Raw genomic sequence first — 24,346 nt, 5'->3', positions numbered from 1 at the left:
ATAGTTATAGCAGTCATGTGTTCAGTCAAGGTGCACTGAAGGTAAGTAATACCTCTTTCACCTGTTCATATAAATACAAACTTTGAATTTGAGTGTAGTTGAAATGTTGGTAGACCCACTTGTTCCTCATCATGGAAGACAATAGCATCTGTATAGTCTGGGATCATTTTGCTATGTCACAGGCACTCTACTACTTCTGGCCATCTCATTCTCACTTTATTTGTTGCTGTGGCTCCTGATGTCTATGGGCCCTTGGTTCACCTCCTTGCTTCTACTATCTAAACCTGGATCTAATTCATACTATACTAGAAAAATCTTAGCTAAGGGAAGGATGTGGAGAGCTCAGGTGCTGTCAAGTTCTGCTCTGATGGCCAGTGCCTCCTCTTGGCTTATTTTTAAGTTTCCTTGCTCCTTTGATGAATTATAGTCTTTTCTTTAAATTATAACCACTTCTGGCTGCAAAGCAGGAGAGATTGCCTTTGTTGCTTTAGTGTGTTGGGCTGCTATATGTGCTGTTATGTAAACATTCAATAATTTAGCCTTTTCATAAATTCAGATAATATTTCCTCCAGTTAGTATGAGTCAAACTTGACTCAGATTTAACTGTTTTCTCAGTCCTTTCTGATGATGAACTGTTAATATAATTTGACATTGTCTGAGAGAGTCTCAAGAGGTAGAATTGGGAAACCCCCCCCCCCCCCAAACAAACCAGTCATTGATTTAGTGCTGGAATAGATGAGGGAAATAAGTCAAAGAGATCATGTGATTTATCTAGTGTCATACAGAGAGTAAAATGGCAAAACTGGGATTTGAACCCAAGTCCTTTCACTCCAAAATCAATTCTATTGTTTCCACCCACTTATTCCCACCAAATTCTAGCTTTCATGTGGAATCCTTAGAGAAGAATTTAGAGTTTAGAATAAGGAGAGAAGTAAGTTGCAATCCCAACTCTCACATGCTCTAGCTATGTGGTCCTGAATACATTGTTTTAAACTTCATTTTCCTTATTTATTCAATGAGAACAACACATTCTGGTTTTGCAACCTCCCTCACAAGGGTATTGTGAAGATAGTGCTTTGTAAATCTTCAAGTATTCTTTCTTTCTTTCTCTCGCCCTCTTTCTCGCTCTCTCTTTCTTGCTCTCTTTCTTTCATGATCCTCTCTTTCTTAGCTTCCTTCTTCCATTTCCTTTTTATAGACATTGTGTTTTTAGATGAACTTTGAATATATTTGTTATGGAATTTCAGCAAATAAGCAGATATTTTTCTTAAGCTATTGAGAGATGACTGGAGGGCATACTTGATAAATGTGGGTGGGACTAAAGAAAAATTTTTGGAGCCTATGACTTAGGAGCAAAATTGTAAAAGCTGATGTAATTTGTTTTCCCCAGGTGACTGACTGTAATCATACTTTGCTTTAAAAAAGAAATTAAATGCAAGTTTAAATTTATTTCTTGAGTAGAACAAATTCAAGTCCATTTCTAAAGAGAAAAGTTTTGCTATATTCAGGAAAAGTAAACAAAGATCTCTGATTGAAATGATTAAGTATCTCTAGTTTCTTTCTGTCCCTGCTTCTGTGCCTATTTCATAAACAACCCTAGACAAATTGCCAGGACAATCCTATTTAATTCAGTAACTCAAGGCTTGCCTGTACTATTCCACAGAGCAGAGGTACAGTTCCCTCACAAATTATTGGTGTCAGAATTCATTAGAGTGGCTTGAAACAGAATGGAATACTCAGTTCAGGTTATTTTAAAGAAAAAGGCCTGACCAAACTAAAGATTGTTATATAGAAAACTAAAATTGGTGTAGGAACAAAGGAATAATCAGTAGAAAGTCTGAAGAATTCATTTTATTGAATCAAAATTATGTGAAAGTTTTGAGTAGTTATGCTTAATTATATTTCATGGAAAGGGAAAGAAGAGAATGGGGAATATTGATTTTCCTATTCACAGACTGTTGGTCCTAGAAGAAAGTTTAGAGATTGATCTAATCCAACTATCTTATTTTATATAAACTGAATTCTTGAAAGGCTGAAGGACTTATTTAAGCTCTTTCACCTAATAAGTGGTCGAGTCAGGACATGAATCCACATCATCTGAATCCAATACCAGTAAGTACCCTTTCCTCTATCTCCTTGAAACAGACTGATTTTCCCTCTGATTTAATTCACCAAACTTTTAAAAAGGACCTTCTTTGTACTGTGGTAGATTCTGGGTAGAGTTTCAGAGATAGCTCAGACAGATTCCTTACAATCCAGCAGAGAGATGGACATTGTAATTTAAGATAGAATGAATACATGTACAAATTATTATAATTTGAAATAGATCATGAATGGAGTATGCGTGAATTGTAAGCATTTTGAAATCCAAGAAAAAAATGTTAATTTTTAACTTGGAGGTGGGTGGGAAGTCTTCCAGGAGAATGGGAACATTTAAGCTGAATCTTTAAAGATATATATATATATATACATATGTATATATATATATATATGTATATATAATTGAAATAGGTAGAGTAGTATGGACAAAAGAAGAGAGATAAGAGAGTTTGGAATAGTTCAATTTGACCAAAATGTTTGTGAATGGGAGTTAAATGGCAAACAGTAAGGACCTTGAATGATGAACTAAGTAGAGAATTTTAATTTTACTCTGAAGGCATTGAAAAGCCACTGTGTAAGAGTCTGTATGGTAAGGAATATCCTACTTAAAGCTGTGTATAAGGAGAGTTATCTGACAGTGCTATCAAATATAGATTGGAAACAGAAGGTCAAGATAGAACATATTGTATTAGACCAGGTAGATGTTAATGAAAGCCTTTATTTGTGACATGGGAGTAGGAATCAGAACAGAAGCAGGAACAGATGTGAGAGAAGTTAAGGAAATGATTGAATGTCTGAGATGAGGAAGGGTAATCTCAAAGCTTTTTTGCATTGAAATATTTAACATGATTGTTTAGGTAAATGGTAGTGCTGAGAAAATGGCCACTCATTCCTGCAAAAAACAGATTTACTCCCAAATACTGACAATTCAATCTTTGTCCTAATAGCGATTATAAAAATATTAATATATCAAATACAATAAAAATGAATGGAATAATAAATAAAAATAATGAAAATAATAATTGACATTTATATTATTCTTTAAGATTGTCAAAATACTTTATATATATGATCTCATTTGACCCTCACAATATTTTCATTTTACAGATAAAGAAACAGAAGTTTAAAGAGGTTGTGACTTGTCCAGTTACCCAACTAGTAAGTCAGTTAGCAAGATTTGAACTGAGGTGTTCTGGCCCCAAAGGGCAGTTAGATGGTGCAGTGATTAGAGCATTAGACTTGGAATCAGGAAGAATCATATTCCTTGGATCAGATCTGGCCTCAGAAACTTACTGATTATTTGATTCAGCTCCTCATTTGTAAAATGAGCTGGAGAAGAAAATGGCAAATCACACCAGTATCTTTGCTAAGAAAATTGCAAATGGAATCACAAAGACTAGGGTATGACTGAAACAACTGAACAACATTTTGACTTCAAGTCCAACATTCTATCTTTTATTTTAGATTTCAAAAATCTATATACAAAGAATATCTCTTAGAGGAGTAGAGGGGTGGGAAAGGATGGAATTTAAGATGAGAAATGGGTTTAGGAGAAAATGGAAAAAATGGAAATGGAAGCTAATTTTCAGAAAATAATCAGTGTGGTATGAGTCAATTTCTGTCTAGCCCTGGCTCCTTTATAATATTAGACCAACAGTCCTCTGCATCCTCTGATTATGTGGTATCAAGGGACTGAAAGGCAGTGGCGTCTGCCATGGACACCTCAATTAGAGAAACTCTGAGAGCATTGGTAGACCAGCTATTTCCAGATAGCTTATAATCTTTCCCCTCCTCCTTCTTTAACATCAAAGATTTAGGGAGGACCAAAGAGAAATGGGGCTGAGACTGAACAATAAATAGATTCTAGAAGCAAAACTGTCTCAGCACATTTCATGTTTTGACAAGTTTTGTGGGCCCCCAACTACTAGTTGTTTTAAGGGCCTCATTTTTCACTCTGTTGACTTTAATTAGGCTCCCAAGTTTGACAATTTATTGCTATTATCAGTATTGTTTTTTAAAGCTAGCATTCTTACCAGTCAGACTCCTCCAGACTCATTCAGCTCGACTTCACAAATTTTAAGGGAAGATCCAAATGTATTTTCTGGTGACAGTTTTCAGTACCAAGTCAACAGACTGGCCATAATGAGATATAGTGGCACAACAACATATAAAAGGCTGTTTATAAAATAGCTACTTCAAAAAGTCATAAAACTAAAAAAAATGAACCAATAGGTCTTCAACTAGAGAGAAAGTGGTATCAAGGCTCTGTGACTTAAGAAGGTACTTTTAAAACTCCAGACAATAGGTTAGATATGAAAGTGCAATTTAACTTTACTAATTTGTCCTAATTTTTCATGGGTTTGTTGTTGTTGTTGTTGTTTGAAGGGGAGAGAAGAGATTTGGTAGAAATAGTGCACTTGAATTAGAATCTGTTTCACTAATTTTCCCCTTGTGACTTTGGGTACATCAATTAACTTCTCTGGAAATGTTTCCTCATTAATAAAATGAGACAAGTTCCCTTCTTACTCTAAATTCTGTGGTCCTATTGTTCTAGGTGAATTAGTTATGTAAAACCTTCCAAGGAATACAGTGTTTTGTTAAAATTAACTTCCTGTTTTATTTTCGGGCATATTCCAAATCACAGAATGTCAAAGTTATAGACCTCAGAGACCATCTAATGGGACCTTTCTTGACCCAGAATCTCCTATAATATACCCATCAATCCAATTTCTTTCTTCTGAAAACTTCCAGGGATGGTAAACCGATCACTTTTTTTTAGATAGCCCTTCCCACTTGTATATAGATCTAAATATTAGGGATTATTTTCTCATATCAAACTTAGTTGTCTTTCAGCAACTTCTCCCATCCCTACTTCCTACTTTGATTGCTGCTGATTTTGCTCACTAGGCAAAATAATAATAATAGTAATAATAATCAGACATCTACTTTTACATGATTTCTCTTCAATAAGAATTTATTAACCATGCCACATGTTTGGCACTGGAGATACAAAAATGAAAGGGTTCCTACCCTCAAGATACTGAAATTCACTTATAAAATCCTCTATAACATCTTGGTTTCTCCAAGGTAAACCTCCCTGACTTTAGGAAGATTATAATTTCTAAAAGTTGATAGAATTTTTCACAATGAGAGTTAGGGATTACATTCAATAGGTTGTTTATTTGAATTGCTGGTATATGGACCAGTGCTAGCCAGTGGAGAGAAAAAGAGCTCCGGGCATTTAGGAGTAGTGTCTAGGAGAAGAAAAAATGGTGCAAGACAGAGCTGAAGAACAATTGAATATAAAGCTAACAAAGTTCATGATTTTTGCCTTTGTGCATCTTTTTCAAGAAGGGGGATGACAGGAAGGAGCAAGGACAGAGCTTGTTTGTACTGGCTTTTTTGAGTGGCTAGATAAAGCCTTTCATTATCCAGACCGAAAATACCATGAGCAAATAATTACCCTCAAAATTAGCTTAGCTGTGGGTATGCCAGACCCTTTTCAGGGAACAATGGAGGGGGTTGTTCATTTTTCAGGGGAATGGTGGTCAACATTAATGCACTGATTCCTTTCTCTCACAGAACAAGGGCTGGAGAAAAGGACCTCTTAGAACATGGGGCTCACATTGAGCTATTCTGTGCAACTAAATCGGACCTCCTCTGGGTCAATTTTGGCAGTTTGGCAGGTTTGTGATTTACAAAATACAGTGGTGCTCCAGTGTTGTGCTAGTTTGAAATGAACAAATACAGGAATCTGAACAGTACTACCATCTGGAGGAGGTAGGATCATAAAGCAGAAAACTTAAGGGGGGGAAAAATCACTTTGGTTTTTTTATGCAAGGTATCCTAAAACTCATAGTGCACTTTTAAGATATGGAAGGATTTTCCTGCTTCTTTCTCTGTTGATAGTGCTCCACTAAAATTTTACCATATATTGATTATGCCTTCTGTTTTCTATCCTTAAACAGAGGTCCCATGGTAGAGAGCTGTCCCTGAATCTGGAAGATCAGGATTCAAGCTGAGCCTCTGACTCAGAAGTGTGAAACTCCAGTTAAGTCAGTGCTCTAGGCTGCAAGAAGGAATGACCTGAATTAGTAGGAATTTCTTCACCTGAGAGTTCCTTATACTGATTAAATCATAGGTCTATCTCCTATCCTATATTCTCTAACTTTGAGTCTTTTTGCTTTAATTAGTAGCATATAAGCTTCTTTTTAAAAACTTTTTTTGCCTTTTTAAACATATTTTTTTATTACATGTAAAAATTAACACTTATTTTAAAAATCTTTTAACTCCAAATTCTCTCCATTCCTCCCTGAAATGGTAGGCAATTTGATATAGGTTATACATGTGCAATCATGCAAAACACATTTTCATATTAGTACTGTGAAGAAAGCAGACAAACTAAAACAAAACCCAACCAGAACAAACAAAACCTCAAGACCAAGAAAGTTTTTAAAAAGTATGTTTTTTAAAATTGCATTAATTCATTTAAATTAATTAAATGAAAATAAATTAATAAAAATTAAATAAAGTTAAAATTAATTAAATGCAATAATTTTAAAATTTAATATAGTCATAATTATCCATTTTACTTCCCATGCTTTCTATCTTATTTGGTCATAACTTCTTTTATCCATAGATTTGACAGATAATTTCCATGCTCCCTGAATTTGCTTATGATACACCATTTATGTCTAAATCATGAACCCATTTTGACCTTATTTTGGTATATCATGTGAGATAATATCTAGTTTCTGCCAAACTGCTTTCCAGTTTTCTCAGCAAGAATATAAGCTTTTTGAGGGCAGGGGCTTTTTAGGTTTTATAATTATTCCTTGGACATGTTAGGTGCATTAGTGCATTAGCACATTTTATAAATAATTGCTGTTTAATGGATAAATGTTTATCCTCCTATCAGTACTGTTTATAAATCCACAGAGAGGAAAAATTTGTTATACTTGAGGCTCAGAGGTCAAATTTGAGTAGGCCAGAAAGGAAAGTTCAGAAATATCCCTGAATTTTTAGGAGGATGAGTGAAGAATGGGGATCTAAATGGTCAGGGGATCAATAGGGAAAGATATGACTTGAAATAAAATGACCTGAAAAACAGATTCAAAACCAATAAAGCAATTTGGGAAGAAATTATAGAAATACTGAAGTCAAAACAGTTCTAAATTTATATAAAAGTATTACGTAGTGGGACAAGATGGTTAGGACACTTGAAATCTAGAACTGAAAAAAAAAAATCTTGAAAACCATCTTGTCTAACTTCTTCATTATTTAGATGAGACTGAGGTCCAGTTAAAAATCATTTGCTCAAGACCACATAGGTAGGTATTATTTGAAGTCAGTTCTCTGATCTTTAGAGACAATCTTTGTAGTGAATCAATATAGGTCCCTATGTGGTATGCAATTGTTATGACAGAAATCTAGCAACAAGTATCAGAGATTAATAGGACATAGTGAAGTCCTGGGGACAGGTACTGGAAAACAGAGGGTCACCAAAGTTAAAGTGGGCTGCTAGGTAAGACTGATTTGCTGCTGAGATCCTTGTGGTCTCCTATAAGTAGGCAATTATAGGATTAGCTATGCAATTCTTTGTATGCTCCATGTGTTTAGCAATCAACACAGTATTAAATGATTTTAGGCAATAAAAGTCTTTTGATGAAATTATTATGATTTATCCTGCGGTACTTTCCTCTCCTGTGTTATTGCTAAGTTCTTTGTTTCTGACTCAGTTCTAAGTCTTTTAGACCTTCCTAATGAGCCTTATATACACATATAAGATTATGTAAAAGATGGACCCATACGAATAGCTAGGAGTCAGGAGTTCAGGCAATGGAGGGCAAACAAAGGCAATGGTTAGTAAACCAGAGAAAAATCATAGAAAGCAGTAATGCACAAAATCTGGAAGCCTATTCAAGTTCAATAACAAGTAAGCAGTCTGGGGAAAACAGGTTTCCTTCCACAGAAGGTCTGCATAAGGCAGGATATTTGGAAACTAGGTTACCAGGTGTAAGCAACTGGAAACAAGGAAACTTGTCTTAACTTGCAAGCTTCTTGTATGTTTTCTGTTTTAACAGGATCCAATTCTAGAGTCTGGGAGATACAAGTAAAAGTTAGTGAATTAGACTCCCTCCCACCCTCAGGCAGTTAAAGTTAAGAGGAGTTTCTAACTTTTAGAAAGTTGAAACTATTCAATAAGTGGAATAAACAAAAAAACAAAAAGAACCCAAATGCTCAATGTCAAACCACAGTGGTAGGTTCAGAGATTCCTTGAAAGATTTGTATGAATTTTGTAAAGTGAATACTTTATGTAAGTGAGTGAATAAAGAATACTCAGACTATTTTTTTTTTTTAAATTCTGAGTTGCAGAAGGAAATAAAGAAATACTTTTTAATTGGTGTGTGGGCGGAACCTAAACCCAAACCAAATTTTTAGCTTTTGAGGTTTTAAGTTTTATCAATACAAATATTAGGTTCTGTGTGATTGAACTGATTTTAGATAATTAAATACTTGCTAATTGGGGAGGGGAACTCAAACCCAAAACAAATTTATAGCCTCTGAGGTTTTAAGATTTATCAATACAATCAATACATACAACTTGTATGTGTCATAGGTAGAACTTGACCATGTATTTCTTAATTTTGAGAATACTCCTTATCCATTGTCACATTACTTTTCAATAGTTATTATTCAAATTTTAATGGCAATAATAATGGCTTATCTATATAGCTGTTTGAATATATTTAAATATAAACCTGTATGCATTTATGTAGCAGCAAGTCATCTAAGAGAAGTAGCAGCTTGTGCCAGGTGAATCAAGCCATAGTTATTGACCCAACTGCCACCAATCTGCAGAGTGCAATGGAGATGATCTAGGATGCTAAACTCTAGAGCCTTGGAAATAAAATTGCTCCTACATATCACTGACCCTGCTCCCTTCTAAGGTACACACACACACACACACACACACACAAAGTGTGGTTCCTTAAGTCATGAGCTCTTAAAGAGCAATCCTTGTGAAATTATGACCTGAAAACTTCTGTTGCTGGAGTCCCTATCTCCCCAGCAGCCATAGCAACTGAAGAAAGCTTTAACTAAAGCAGTCCTTGGAATTGTCAAATAATTCACCTTCAGAAACCAATATAGTTTTGTCAACATTAAATAAGACATTTTTCAATCTTCTTTGCTTCTACATCTGAAGGATTATGGGAACTTTGCATTTGACTTAAAGATGAAGCCACCTATTTATGTTGTCTCCTCGACATCAGGAATTATTTTATATTATTATTTTGATACTTTACTTACCATTTTATTGCTCAGTACTTAGCACAGTATTTGGAACACAATGCTTCTTTTGAGAAATGGAATATTATAAATTATCTGTCACAGAGTCAAGAAAAACTTTTACAGTGGAGAAAAGAAAGGAGAAATTGAATTGATGTTTCTCTCATTAGAATTAACTAAAAGAGGAAATAGCATGCATACTCAATGATACAGAAATTTATCTTACCCTACAGGAAAGGAGGGGAATGGGATATAGGAAGGGAGGAGGATGGTAAGAGAGAGGGCTCATTAGGGAAGGGAGTGGTCGATAGCAAACTGCTTTAGAGGAGAGATGAGGTAAAAGGAGAGAAAGAGAAAGAGAGAATAAAATAGAATAGAATAGAATAGAATAGAATAGAATAGAATAGAATAGAATAGAATAGAATAGAATAGAATAGAATAAATTGGGGGGGATGGGGAAATAGTAAAAAGAATTTTGGATCAAGTTTCTTTGATAAGGCCTTATTTCTCAAACTTAAAGGAACTGAGTGAAATTTATAAAAAATAAAAGCCATGCATCAATAAATGATCAAAAGACATGATCTATGCCCAAAGGGCTATAAATTTATGCATATCCTCGGACCTAATAATACCACTACTGGGCATGTGTCCCAAAAGAGATCTTTTAAAAAAGGAAAAGGATCTATATGTACAAAAATATTTTTATAGCAGTTCTCTTACCAGGTCAAAAAATTGGGGGGATGTTTATCAATTGGAGATCACTTAATAACTTGTGGCATGTATTTATGATAGAATATTATTGTTCTATGGGAAATGATGAGCAGGATGTTCTCAGGAAAACCTTGAAAGTCCTCCATGAACTCAAGCAAAGTGAAATGTACTGTGTACAAAGTAAAAGCAATGTTTTGGGATTATCAGGTATTAATGACTTTACTATTCTGAGAAGTACCATGGTTACTCTGATGGACTTATGGTGAAAAATCCTATCCTTATCAAGAGAAAAAACTGATTGTGTCTAAATACAGATAGAAGCTGTCTCTGTTTTTATGTGTCTGTTTCTATCTGTCTCTGTGTCTCCCTGTCTGTCTCTGTCTCTGTGTGTCTGTCTCCCTGTCTGTCTCTGTCTCCCTGTCTGTGTCTTTGTCTGTTTCTGGGTTCTTATCTATCTTCCTATATGTCTGTGTCTCTGTCTATCTCTATTTTTGAGGATGTTTTTAAGGGGGAGCTCTATGTCTTCTTTCACAACATGATTTTTATGGAAATGTTTTGCATAACTTCACTTTTTTTTTTTTTTTTTTTTTTTTTTTTTTTTTTTTGCTGTTTTAAGGCTGGAGGTGGGGATAAGGAAGAGAATCTAGAACTCAAAGTTTTAAAAACAAATTTTAAAAATTTGATTTATATATAACTGGAGAAAAATTAAAAATATTAATTAAAATGCTTCTTTCATTCATACAGGACATGTAATTCAATATTTTGTAGAGAATCCTGTTCCATCAGGTTCTTAAGGCACTATCTTTACTTCCTGGATCCTATTATCTAATAGGGGATGCATGGCTTGGTACCAATAGCCATACTATAAAACAGTACCCTTGTGCATAAGGGAAATAAGAATAAAGTGCTATTAGAGTTTTAGGAAAAAATCATTTCAGACTTGAGGGTTGAACATTGGTTGAACATTTATTTTTAAAGAAATAACTTCTCTGAGAATACATCCTTTCTTCTGTTTTGTTCCCCTTCTTTTTCCTGTTTTTACTTTCTCTTTCCTTTTGCTTTTTCTTCCTCATAGTTCATTCAACAACTTTTATGACCTAGCTACTATGTGCTAGATCTTAGAGTATTCCATGATCAAAATGGGTACAAAATTTAAATAAGTTATGCTCTTGAATTTTCTTCTGACTAGCTGAACAATTTGTATATATCACTTTTGACTTCACTTCCACAAGAGGAGATAGTGGGACAGGAATCATGCTTTTGATTTTTGTGGATAGGAAGTAGAACAACAGAGGTGCTATGAATATCCAAGACTAAACAACATACTAATTAGTGTGGTGGTCTATATCAAGTCTTCTTAAACTGTGGGTCAGAACCCCATATGGCATTGCATAACTAATTGTGGAGGTCATGAAATTATGATTTATAATCAGCAAATGCTTGACTTGTATATCTATAATGCCTGTGATTATGTAAAAAATTTCTCTGGAGAAAAGGGGTCATGAGTGGGGGGGAAAAAGTTTAAGACTACTAGTAGCAACCTCTAATGCCTTTGTTACAATTGTTTAAAAAATGTTTATTTTTAGAGATATTATACCTAATTTCATAATGCAAATCAAATATGAAATTATTTCTGTGATTATCTGAATATCTGTATTTCTCCGTATATATTATTCAACTATCCTGTCTGGAAAAAAAGGAAAGTGAAAGAAAAAAATCTAGCTCATGTTGAAACATTTATGAAATAAAAGATAGTTATATTGTTTTTGACTGAAGTTTGTGTATGAAAAGAGAAAAATATGCTAGAAGGTTGCACTTGAATTGTGTTTTTCAATACCAATCTCTAGAAATATGGTACATAGTGAAAGAAATAATCATTTTCTTTTTAGCTCCCAATGTAGTTCTTGATATTTTATGCATCAGTAATGACAGGACAACTACATTTTTTTATATCACCTATGACATCTTAAAATATGTTGGCTAAGTCTAAAAAGATAGAATGATCCCCACATCACAGCAGTGATGAAAGAGGAAGGAAGTCATTGGTCTGTAGTCCTGCTGACTTCTGAAGCACTGGCCACTGGCAAAGTCATCTTCTTATTAGAAATGGAATGAGGGACACACACAAAATTCAGTTCATAGATTTAAATTTTACCTAACACTATAGGACTATTGAATAATGAGTTTACCAATGGAAGACAAAGTCATTTGAATTATCAAAGGCCTCATATAATCTTTATTGGAAACCAGAAATCCATATGATTCTCTGTATAATAAGGAGATTTCTCAGAAAAAATTCCAATGTGATCATGTCAGTTTTCCCAATCCCAAACTTGAAAATTAAAGAATAGAGACCTATCCAGATGTTTATATATGGAGGCAGTGTATTTTATTAACTATGTTTTTATGTTATTGTTTAGTGATTTTTCAATCATCTGACTTTTTTGACCCCCTTTTTTGGGTTTTCTTGGCAAAGACTCTGGAGTGATTTGTCACTTCCTTCTCCAACTCATTTTGTAGTTGAGGAAAATGGGGCAAACTGGATTAAACTACTTCTCAGGGTGACACAGTATCTGCCGTCAGAACTGAACTCAGGTATTTTTAACTCTAGGCTGGCTCTTTGTCTACTGTGCTACCTAGCTGTTCGTCTGTGATTTCTAAATTGATATTCCAGGGGATGGTGGTGAGGGGCAGGATGATCTGGTGGGTAGGGAGCCAGCTTCAATGGCAGAAAGATTTGGATCAAGAGCTACCTCTCAAGTATTGACTGTGGGATTCTCACTAAGTTGTTTATCTTAAGTGTCCCAGACAAGTTGTTAGGATTAAATTGTAGAAAAGTTGTTGATCATATTTAACATATATTGCCATCAAGGAGAGGGAGGGGGTGAGGGGAAAGAGGGAAAAAAGTTGGAACAGAGGTTTTGCAAGGGTCATTGCTGAAAAATTACCTATGCATATATCTTGTAAATAAAAAGCAATAATTTAAAAAAAAGTTGTTGACAACAAAAAACCCAATCCCCCCTCCCTTTTTAAAAAATAAGGTTTACTAAGTTGGAGAATTTTCAAATATGGTCCTATGATGTAGTCCTGGAGTTGTTAGACTATGGCGTAGTTATATTAGAAATATGGTTGCAAATAGCAGATCAATAAGGAAAGAGAATTGCTACAAGTTAGGAAGACACTCTGATAAGTGATATGAGGGGAAGAGGCCTTCCAAGGAATGTAAAAAGGCATAAGAGTCTTCCTTGTTACTTTTCCTTGACTCAGGTTGTGTAGAACTTCTACTTCAGGTCACAGTGAGTTTGAAAGAGAATAAGTTGCCCTCTTGATTTATGCCGGTATCACCACTTGAGCCTAAGATCTTCATCTGTAAAGTAGCTTATTAGATTACTGCAGCATCTAAGTGCTTTTATTATACCAGATCTCATTCTACAGCAGCAGAAAACTGAATTTTTTGACCCTTTTTGACTCTAACAATTCTCAGAAACCATCTAGGAAGTTATGAAAAAACTGAGAGCTATGATGATGGAAAGAAAATCCACACCAGTGAAACTACTGTTTCTTTAAGTGTTACCTTTAAAAGCTTCTGTATACCTATGTCATTGCATAAATAGTCTATCAAATGAGTCATAGAGCTCATAGAAAATTTTTTTTTGCAGTCATGTAATGGCTACTAGGTGCTAGGTTCTGTTCTAAACATTTATAGGAATATTATGTTATTTGATTTTTACCACAGCTTTGGGAGGTAGGTGTTACTATCATTTCCATTTTACAGCTGAGCTTTAAGGCTAGAAAGAAAACTCAAAGATGATTTAGCCAACTCTTTCTAGTTTCTAGGCAGGAATTTCCTTAAAGCATCTTAACAAATTTTCTTTCTTCTAATAACACTATTTTCTCAAAGTTTTTCAGTGAAATTGATTCTCATTTTCTTGTGTAAGTTATGTTGGATCAGTGCAGTTTAGTAGAAAGACCCTAGAATTCATATAAAAAATCTAGTTTCTAGAAAGACCTGGGCTAATGATTGGTCCCACAAGATCTCTTTATCCAAATATGACCAGCTCTCAATGGGAAAAAAAATTATATTTACCTTTACTCTAGGGTAGTGGAAATAATATCCTAAATCCTGCCCACATGCAAGTTAGGCTAGTTTACCTCTGCAAAGTATTGAAACCATCCTGGATATATGTTTGGCTCAGGGGATTGAAGGCTCAGTTTAAGATATCACGTAATAGCCTGAGAACATTCAGGAGATGGTGTTTAAAGCCACCCTCTAATGCTTGGCTGGCAGTCCTTGATGGACAAGTCTGGAAAAAGAACATAACTCAGCTAGGTCAATGTGCTCAGTGCAAATCCTTGTTGAAGATCCTACTCTTAATGTGGCTTAACTTTTAAAATTTTAAAAAAATCTTATTCAATATTTTCCTCAATTACATTAAATTTTATTTTTACATTTTAAAAAAAGCTTTTGAGTTCCAGATTCTCTCCCTTATCCCTACCACCAGCCCCCATTAAGAAATATGGCTTACTTTTTGTAGTGGCAAGGAACTGGAAACTGAGATTGACTGAATAAATTATGGTATATGAATGTTATGGAATATTATTGTTCTATAAGAAATGATTAGCTGGAGGATTTTAGAGAGACCTGGAAAAACTTACATGAACTGATGCTAAGTGAAGTGAGTAGAACCAAGAGAACATTGTACACAGCAACATCAAGATTATGTGACGATCAGTTCTGATGAATGTGGCTCTTTTCAACAGTGAGGTGATTCAGGCCACTTCTAATTGTCTTGTGATGAAGAGAGCCATCTGGAGAGAGGACTGTGGGGAATAAGTGTATTTTCATAGTATTTTCACTTTTCTTTGGTTTTTGTTTGCTTGCATTTTGTTTTCTTTTTTCTTTTTTTCCATTTTTGATTTGATTTTTTTTTTGTGCAGCATGATAATTGTAGAACTATATATGGAAAAATTACATGTTTAACATATATTGGATTACTTGCTGCCTAATCACTGTACTTCTTGCTACTCCACCATCTTAGCTTTACCTCTGATGCTGCAAAATATTAAAGCATAACACATCAGACCTTTGTAAGTCATTTGATTCTGCAAGCAGATTGTGGAAGACTTTCCCCTTGCCAAAATTCTAATGTTCTTAATATGGATACGGCACCATTCATCTCTAGGAAGCTTGCCTAATGAAAACTTCAGTAAATCATCACCAACTCTAAGCATACTTTTCATTCTCCCTGTCTGCTGCTTCACATGTTCAAAACTGTAGCAGAAATAGTCTCCAGGGAGGACACCATTTTACAAGTTATAAATCTTTGTTTTAAGTGATAGCCACAATCCTGCACCCCAGGATCTTGAGCAGAATCCTACGAATGTTGGAAAAAACTATATATGTATTTGGAAGAATAAAATGCCATTGAGGGGAAAAAAGAAACATTTGAAACAAAGATTTACACAGAGTTAGAATAAGGTACTGGGGCAAAATTTAATGTGCTTCAGGGGAGGTAAAAAAGGCAGAGGTAGGAATCGTGATTGCAGACAGGGTAACTATAAAATATTATTGATTTAAAGATATAAAAAGAATTAAGGAGCAGCAGCAACAACAAGGACAACATCATTATCCAAACAAAAAGAACTTCCTTCTTTCTCTCTTTTCTCATAGGGTAGCTTTTTAGGTTGTCTCACTTTGAAAACCCTCCTCAGTAAAAGGCCAGCCTGTTTGTATTCTGAACTCAAAAGATTTACAATTAAACAACAATAGGTTAAAAGCATTTTAACATTGTATCAGTAGGAATCACAGACAGTTATTTCTAAACACTCCCCTCTTTTCCTTCCTCCTTTCAGTAAATGAACCTTTTTTGCTTTTTTTTTTTTTTTCAGATTCTTACTCCTCTATCTCTCCCCCACCCCTCCCCCCCAGTTTTTGGACTTTAGGTCACTATCCCTTTGACCTCCTCTGTGATATATTCTTCTAATCTAAGATTTTCTATTTTTCCCATTGCCTGTGTCTTAATCCCCTTGTCTATCTCTTTTCTTTTTGCCTTTCCCCCCTTATTTCCTTCTATTTTCAAGTTCAGAGACTGAGAAGTAGATCCTGGAAAGGAATTCAGTGAACATGACTGATTTGAGCACTTTACTTAAGATATAGGTTCTAGGAGAAACTAATCAGAAGATCAGGAGAAACTGCCCACAGGGGCAGAGTGACCTTCCTGAGTGACTGAACTGAGGTTCCAGCATGCGCAGGTTGCTGTAGCATGATATGCAGAGACTCAAGAATGTAGTCTGAAGAGGAAAGTGAGACTCCTTACCTGGAGTTAGCTGACAGATGGGAGTCTGAGTGGCTGAAAAAGACCAGTGTGTGAAGTGCAGGATATTTCCTATTCTCCTGTCTTTGCTCCATTCAACTGCTAAGTTCACAATTTACAAAGATTCTCTGGTGACCAAATGGAGTAAATCATAAGATCAGTGAAGCAGAAACTTGTGAACCAAAGCTTTATAAGAAAAAAAAAAAGACAAGTTGCTTAGAACACAATGTCAGGACATAGGAACTATGAAAGGTGACTGCATAGGAAAGGATTATTTTCCCACTACTTAGATTAGTCATTGTATTAGAATTATTCTATGTCTATATCAGATCTACAAGAGAAACAAGGAATTATTATTTATTGTTGGGAAAATTGGGAATAGTGCTGTTGTTAAGACTATATTTGAGACAGGGTGATAATACTAGGAAAATAATTCTATAGTGTCTCTGGGATTTCTAGGGAAAGACTTTTATGTTCACTTTGCGTGATACAGATCAATGGTGTTCTGGGATATAAATTATTATAAATTAGTATATCTGGGCAGAACAGATGTGGATAAAATGCTTCAGTGAGGCTGCACTTCAAGATACTTTGTTGCTCTTTAAGAATGGATATTTTCTGATTTTTTCTTTATCATGATGGGAGAATTTGCTGATGATGTTGTATCTTAATATTTAATCCAAAGTTACCTCAAAGTGACAGAACAAAAATGTCATCAGAGGCCTCAAAATCATTTCCCTCCTTACTTGAATATAGGCTAGCTGATGGGAGTTTGCTTAAAAGTAGCTAGAAAAGACCAATGCCTGACCTGCAGGCCATCCTCCACTGATTGCATCTGTAGCCTGTTCTTTATTTAGTAGCTAGGCTACCATTTGTGTATCCAATCATAGCTTGTGGCTCTGGCTTCCTCTCAGGCAATACTTTTTTTCTTTGAATTGAAATCCTGTTTCCAATTGTTCCACATCAGAGCACTTCTTTAAGATCATTTTTTTTTTGGGGGGGGGGGGGAGATGGAGAGCAAAGCATTGATAAAAGGGTATTTGTTTTGCTTGAGAAGTAAAACTTGTACCATATGCTTCAGTGTTTCTTATAGGGAGAGAGCACCACTTTAGACTGGCTAACTGATTATTTATTGATCCATTATCATGGCAGGGTGGAGAATAGGTGCTGAGATCTTAAATGGCAGCCTACAAAAGCATATTCATGAATGCATGAGAACTAACTATGTTGTAGCCACTATTTTCTAGGAAAAGATCAGATAATTGAGTAGTAGGGGTACCTTTCTGGTGCCTTTTCCTTTACTGTGTTTTATAAATTATTCTTTTACCCCCCTTTTTCTTGTCTATGGCCTCCTACTTCTATTCTAGTCATTGGTTTTATTGTTGAAAAAAAATGGCAACTTGAGAATGAGAAGAAGGAAATGACAGTGCTGTCAAATCCCTAAATTTAGAGCACAGAGATGATCTCATTTTACAAATGAGGAAACTGAGTCCCAGAGAGGTAAAGTGATCTGCCCAGTTACATAGATGTAGGTAAGATTTGAATCCACATTCTCTGGCTGCATATTCAGGGGTCTTGCTTCTTGACAAAATATTCATTGCCTTTTGATTTCTTTTAATCTTCTTTGGACAATGACTCACTAAATTTCCTTTTTTAGGTAAGGATCAAAGAGGGTGCATAATGAAGCACTTGGAAGTTAGGTATAAGTTGCTTTATTGAAATTGAGAGGATTTGTTGTGGGTGCCCCATCTCTCAGTTCTCTCTGTTGGCTCACTGCCTCATCTTGCAGCCACATTAGCAGGTTAGGCTACTGTCTACTAGCAGGTTGTAATAGTAGTTGACATCTGAATTTTGGGGACCACCTGTCAGTGGCTGCTATTCCTATGATGAATCTTGATCCTATTTTGCTTCCTATTAATAAATAAGACCAATGACTCTATTCTTAATTAAAACATTAGCTTAAAATGTAATGGCAATGCAAAAACAATACTTATAAAATATTCTACCTGTAAACTTGAAGTATACTTTTCCACCAATGTACCCAATATCCATGGAGAAGAGTAGGTGAACATTTGAAGCAATATCATGCTTTAGTGAGTTAGACTCATGTATAGGGGTCATGTGGTCAGAGAAACTCACAACTTTGTGTAGACTTTTTTTTTTTTTTTTTCATTAAACTGGATGATGGATATGATAATGAGTCGATCAGGTATCTTTAGTAGCTAAACTGGGTTAATACTTGAATGGACTCTTCAATTGGCTGTGCTGCTTTGTTTTTACACAGGCCTCTATTGGGCTGCCCCTCTCTGATGCTTGGGGAGAAAGGGAAGACACTCCTGGCCTGGGATTTTCAGAAACTCCTCTGGATCTCTCTCTTGACTGTGGTGAGAAGTACCTCCTGGATAGTACAGAAAATTTTCATTTTCCAACTATTTCTTCTTTCCTTTTCCCAAATATTTCTTCTAGTCATTAGGTGGCAATGCAGAGATGTATTCTCTCATCAGTATCTGAGATCTTTTCCTGGGCCAGCCTTTCTGGTTCAGAGTTGTATAACCCTAGGGAGAAATATTAAATAAATTAAGGTGATTAACAAGTACATTACTAAATTTCATCTCTGCTAATTAAGGCATAATCAGGTAATTTACATTTGTCTAATAATTACAAACCAGTTCTGGATTTCGGGTTCCCCAGTTGTTGATTTGAAAGTTTTCCACTTGGTCATAAACAAGTAGCATCTCAAAATAAAGCATTGAGATAGACTCTTCCCTGTATTATCTCTACAAGCTACTTTGCTAATATTTTTGATACGCAAGTCATTCATTTGTCTTTACTTTTTATTCCTTTTCTATCATTAAAATCACCAATCATCCTTACAGATATAATACAGTTTAAGAATGCATGCCAAACACAGTATGAAACCTCCTCTTAACAGATGGTTTGCTTTCCCAAAGGGCCTAGCACTTATAATCATCTCTTTGGGGGAAGTTCCTTGTTTGATCTTGTCAACTGTATGATATTTATTGTTTAGCTAGTTCATAGTGAAATCCACCTTTTGATCTAACACAATTCCCCTCATATGCCCCACCATAGTGAGAAGTTGACCCTAGGTCTTTGAAGGCTATCTCAGGGAAAGGTCCTACCAAATAGACCTGGAGCGGTTTCAAGTGTGGGAATATTGATGGTCAGCTTAACTTATACAAGAAGTAGCCTCACTCTTTAGAAAAGCTTATGTACAAAAGACAGTTTATTAGTCATATCAGCTCATGATTGTCATCTAGCAATGTATCAAGAGGTTGAGATCTGTATTGGCGAAGGGATTATTCTTGCTTATTCAAATACACACACACACACACACACACATATATATATATATATATATATATATATATATATATATATATATATATATACATATATATAAACAAACATATATATGCACCTATAATACATATATACACACTTATAATATATATATATATATGTATATATACATAGAGATGGACATTAATAAGAAGGATTTTTTGGATCTAGTGTTTAAGAAATATATGATTATACCAAAAGGGTTAGTTTTTCTTTCAAATGTAAAAACAGACTTTTAGTTGACTAACATTTTTCTAAATGTGATATGGATTAATATATCAGAATATATTGTACAAATTAATAAAGAATCAAAAGGGAGTAGCTCCCATTCTCTCTCTCCTTTTTAACAAAAAGAAATTGGGTAGGGGTATTTTGCACCATGACTGACATTAATGTGAAATGATTGAGAGTATTTTTGCATAACTGTGAGTGTTCTTCCCCAGTATTCAGTGTTCTGGAGGCAAAAGAAATGAAAATAATAAAATACAAAGATGACAGACATTTGGGATCAAATTGTATTGGAGGTTCCTGGGAATGCTTTTATTCAGGCTCACTACCTTTATTACAGAAAGTACAGGAATTTAACTCTGGAAATAAGTTTCAGTCTGAATTGAATCCTATTCAAAATTGAATATCCTCATAATAATAACTGACATTTATATGGCTCTATAAAGTTTTCAAAGCACTTAACATATATTATCTCATTTGAGTCTTGCTGCAATCCTGTGAGACAGGTACGGTAGGTGTTTATTATTCTGGTACACGGGAAAGAGCCCTTGCTTTGGAGTCAGATGATTTGGATTTAAATATCATCTTTGACACCATTTGTGTGACTTTGTTAAGTCATTTAAACTCCCTAGACTTTAGTTTCCTCATCTATAAGGGGAGGGATTTGAGCTAGATGTTTTCTGATATCTCTCATTATTCTAAATTTGTGATCCCCATTTTACAGATGAGGAAACTAATTCTCAGAGACTTTGATAGCCATGTGGACAACATGTATCAAGAAAAAAAATTAAGCCTATGTCTTATTCCTATCTTGCATCTCTGATCTTATAATACCCACTTTATAGATGATAGAACTGAGATTTAGAAAGGGAAAGTATGGTCAGAGTGCTAGTAAATGTTACCATCATTACTAGAACCCAGGCTTCTTTTTTCCAAATTGAATGCTCTTCACCAACCACGCTGTGACTTCTCTATTTATAGATTTATACAATTGTTAAAATGGTTTCACACATATTTTCTCACTTGATCTTAACAACAACTCTGGGAAGCAAGTAATATCATTCCATTTTTATACATGAGTTTCTCAGAGGTTTAAGTGATTCAGTGGATGAGAGAAAGCAAGACCTTCACTCTCTCGGAGAAAATGCAAGATGACATAATGTGTGGTATGCTGAAATTAGACTTGGGAAGATCTGAGATTGAATTTTTATCTCAAATATTTACTAGCTGTGTGATATGGACAAGTCATTTAACCTCATTTAGGTTACATATACCTCACCTGTAAAATGTAAATGAAAATAATAGTAGCTATCTCACAGGATTTTGGGGGAGAATTAAATGATAGAATGTATAGAAAGCACTTAGTAAACTTTAATGTACCATAGTCATTAGAGAGATAGTAGAAATAGAATGGATCAGGAGGCCAGGAAGACCAGGATTCAAATCTTATCTGTGATACATACTAGATGTGTGACCCTGGCTAAGTCTGGGGAATTCTCTAAGATTATAATTTTCAGAGAAAGTGGTAATTTGCATTGGTACTGAGAATTTCCTCATCTGAGAATTTTTTATAGTGAGAAAATCATAGATTTGGTCTCTATTAGCCATTAACTATGCCCTGAATCTCACTTCAGATCATTTCCAAGAATACTTGGCAGTCTCTTGTCAGAAGAATTTCCTGTAACTAAAATGTAGAAGCCCACTAGGAAACTATGTACCTGACAACAGTCATGGCTTTAGAAACCCTGAAACAAATGGAACTTCCTCTACCTGGAATGGTGAACTGGGCATAGCAACTCTACCCTCAACAGAGAAATCTGCAGACCTTGATAAAGCTACTGGACCTTCAGGAAAATCCCTTGATCTGGAAATCCAGCTTCCACAATTGGGTACCTGCTTCTTCTATTAAGACAATGCATCTGTTTACCCTGGCTGGAGGTAGCATGGAATAGTGGTATTATTGGATTGGAAGTCAGGAAGACCTGGATTCAAATCTCATTTCTGTGATTTGCAAATTAGCTGAACTTTAGCAAGCTCTTGGATCTCTTTATACCTCGATTTCTTCATTTATATAAGGAAGGAAATGGAATTTATGGTTTCTAAGATCCTTTCCAGCTCTAAATCAATGATGCTAGAAACTGTGGATTGCTTAAAAATTTTCCTCAATCTATCTTCCATAACTCCAGCTCATAACTCCAGCTCATAGTATATTAATTTAATTTGTGCATGCTGATTTTGTCTTCTTGAATCTACCTTTTAACCTGTGTTGAGTCTTCCCAAGTGCCCTGCTCTTATCTTGAGGTTTCATCTGGTGTTTAGTCCTGGCTGTCCCCTTAGCTATTGATCTTGACTTATGGCTGAAAGGAAGTATAGAGACAAATCTTGGCAACTTGATGATTTTGCCTAGTATCATTTTGGTATTTTGTTCATTCCTCAAAATAGTTATTCCCAACCCCTCCTTGTATAGCTAAAGCAAATGAAATGCAGAGGGGAAAATTAGTTATGGTTACAGAGAAAGTAAATGATAGAGATGGGATACAGATTTGGGTATCCTAAATCTCCATGTAGCATGATGCTATGAGCTTCCATTTCAGAGGCCACAATCTAGAGAATAATGAAGTAACAGTTCAAAGAACAAAGAATAAATAAAGACTACCCAATTTTAGTCTACCCAAGTTTTACTTTTGAGGCTAGTCCTGTCTGATCTTGGCTTGTGCTATTGGCAATGAGAACTTGTCAATATATATCTGAAATTTATAATCTTAAAGTATTATTTGGCATTCTTAGACATTGAGATATTTTCCCTTAGTCACTCACCTGGTATGTGCCAGGGATAGAACTTTCACCTCTATCTTGCTGACTAGAAGGCCATTTTAAAATTCAATTCAACAAACACTTATTAACCACCTACATAAATATGTGCAAAATGCTATGGAAGCACTCGGAAAAAAAATAGTCCATGCCATCAGAGAGATTATTTTTTTTTTCCTTTGAGGGATAAAATAAAATATGTATATATATATATATATATATATATATATATATATATATATAAAGGTTGTACAAAATGATATGAAATAATTTTAAGAGGAAACAAAGACTAATAATTCAGTGGGTGAGGGTAAAGATGGACCAAAGATGTCCTTTTGTACATGCGAACTGGGAATTGTATAAGTTGGAGAAAAGGAAAGAGGCATTTGAAAGGGAGAGAAACTGCTTATCTAAAATTTGTTGTCTGTCCTTTATTCTCAAAACAGACCATGACAAGGAAATGCCATAACATGCAAATGAATTAAGTTGATGTAAGGAAGAACTGTGCAAAAAATACTAGCCTTACCTTTTTCTCCAGAGCCATTAAGTGGCAAGATGTAGATCAGGATGACTGGAGACATCCCTGGATGCAGTGAGAGACTTTGACCTTTTAGAATTAAAGATTTTAAACACATCTCAATCTGACCAAATCAACACCTAGTTAGTGATTTTAAGGATAGGTAAGAAATTAAATAGAGAATGGCTTCTTTTATTTAATCAAAAAAAATTATCAACCTGGGAAGGGAAGACTCTCACAGTTTCTGGCCAAAACAGAAACAGTTACTATTTACATTTATTCGAACCAATCAGGGCCCAAACAATGACCAAGTGACAGGAATAAGAGATATTTCATACATACAGCAGCCCACTCGGACTAGGACCGAGTGAGTGAGGAGGAATTATGTGTAGTGGGAATTGTAGAGATATTGAGGATCCAGAAAAGTAGCCTGAGCTGTTTCTATTTTATTTTAGAGGCAATAGGAAGCCACTGAATATTTTTGAATGTGTGCAGGGACATGACACATGGCCATGTCTGTGTTGTAGGAAAATCAGCTTGGTAGCTGTATGTGGAATGAATTGGAGAAAGGAGAGACTGGAGGGATGGAGACAGTACCATTAATAGTTAGGGTAGAGAGTCTAAAAGTGGAAAGAAAGAAACTGGTTGTGGGCGAAATGTTATGGAGATAGGAGCAATGAGATTTAGCTAGTAATTATATATAAGCACTGAATGAGAGGCTTGTCTTCAAGGTTGTAAACCTAGGTGACTGGAAAAATAATGAAGTCATCAGCTAAAATTGGGAAGCTTAAAGGAAAAAGTGGCTACTTCCACCTACCATTTGCTTGTGCTAATTTTAAAATGAATTCCAAAGAATCTTCCTATTTGTTGCTACAAATCCTTTTTGGAAATAGTCGGTAAGAATACAAAATAGATAAATTCATTGTCATATTAGAATTTTCTAGCTTTGGATTTTAATGGTATTAGCCTGGTTAGTGGTATTAGAAATCTTTTGGTTGTACAGATTTTTTTATCA

General features: G+C 35.0%; 1 long non-coding RNA gene across 2 annotated transcripts in view; it reads right to left on the bottom strand.

Moving 5' to 3' along the window:
- LOC141549517 (uncharacterized) overlaps positions 1-23,569 on the bottom strand; it is a 55,608-nt gene extending 32,039 nt beyond the window's left edge. For both annotated transcript variants that reach the window (XR_012484372.1, XR_012484373.1), the window contains exons 1-3: positions 23,341-23,569; positions 18,422-18,970; positions 16,419-16,601 (exon numbers count right to left, since the gene is read on the bottom strand). This is a non-coding gene — a long non-coding RNA (uncharacterized LOC141549517). The remainder of the gene's footprint in view (positions 1-16,418; positions 16,602-18,421; positions 18,971-23,340) is intronic.
- Positions 23,570-24,346: the final 777 nt, after the last annotated feature.

Source organism: Sminthopsis crassicaudata, chromosome 1, assembly GCF_048593235.1.
Source record: "Sminthopsis crassicaudata isolate SCR6 chromosome 1, ASM4859323v1, whole genome shotgun sequence".
Classification (NCBI taxonomy): Eukaryota; Metazoa; Chordata; class Mammalia; order Dasyuromorphia; family Dasyuridae; genus Sminthopsis; species Sminthopsis crassicaudata.
The sequence above is the reverse complement of the archived record's forward strand: the minus strand, read 5'-3'. Positions and strand labels throughout refer to the sequence as shown.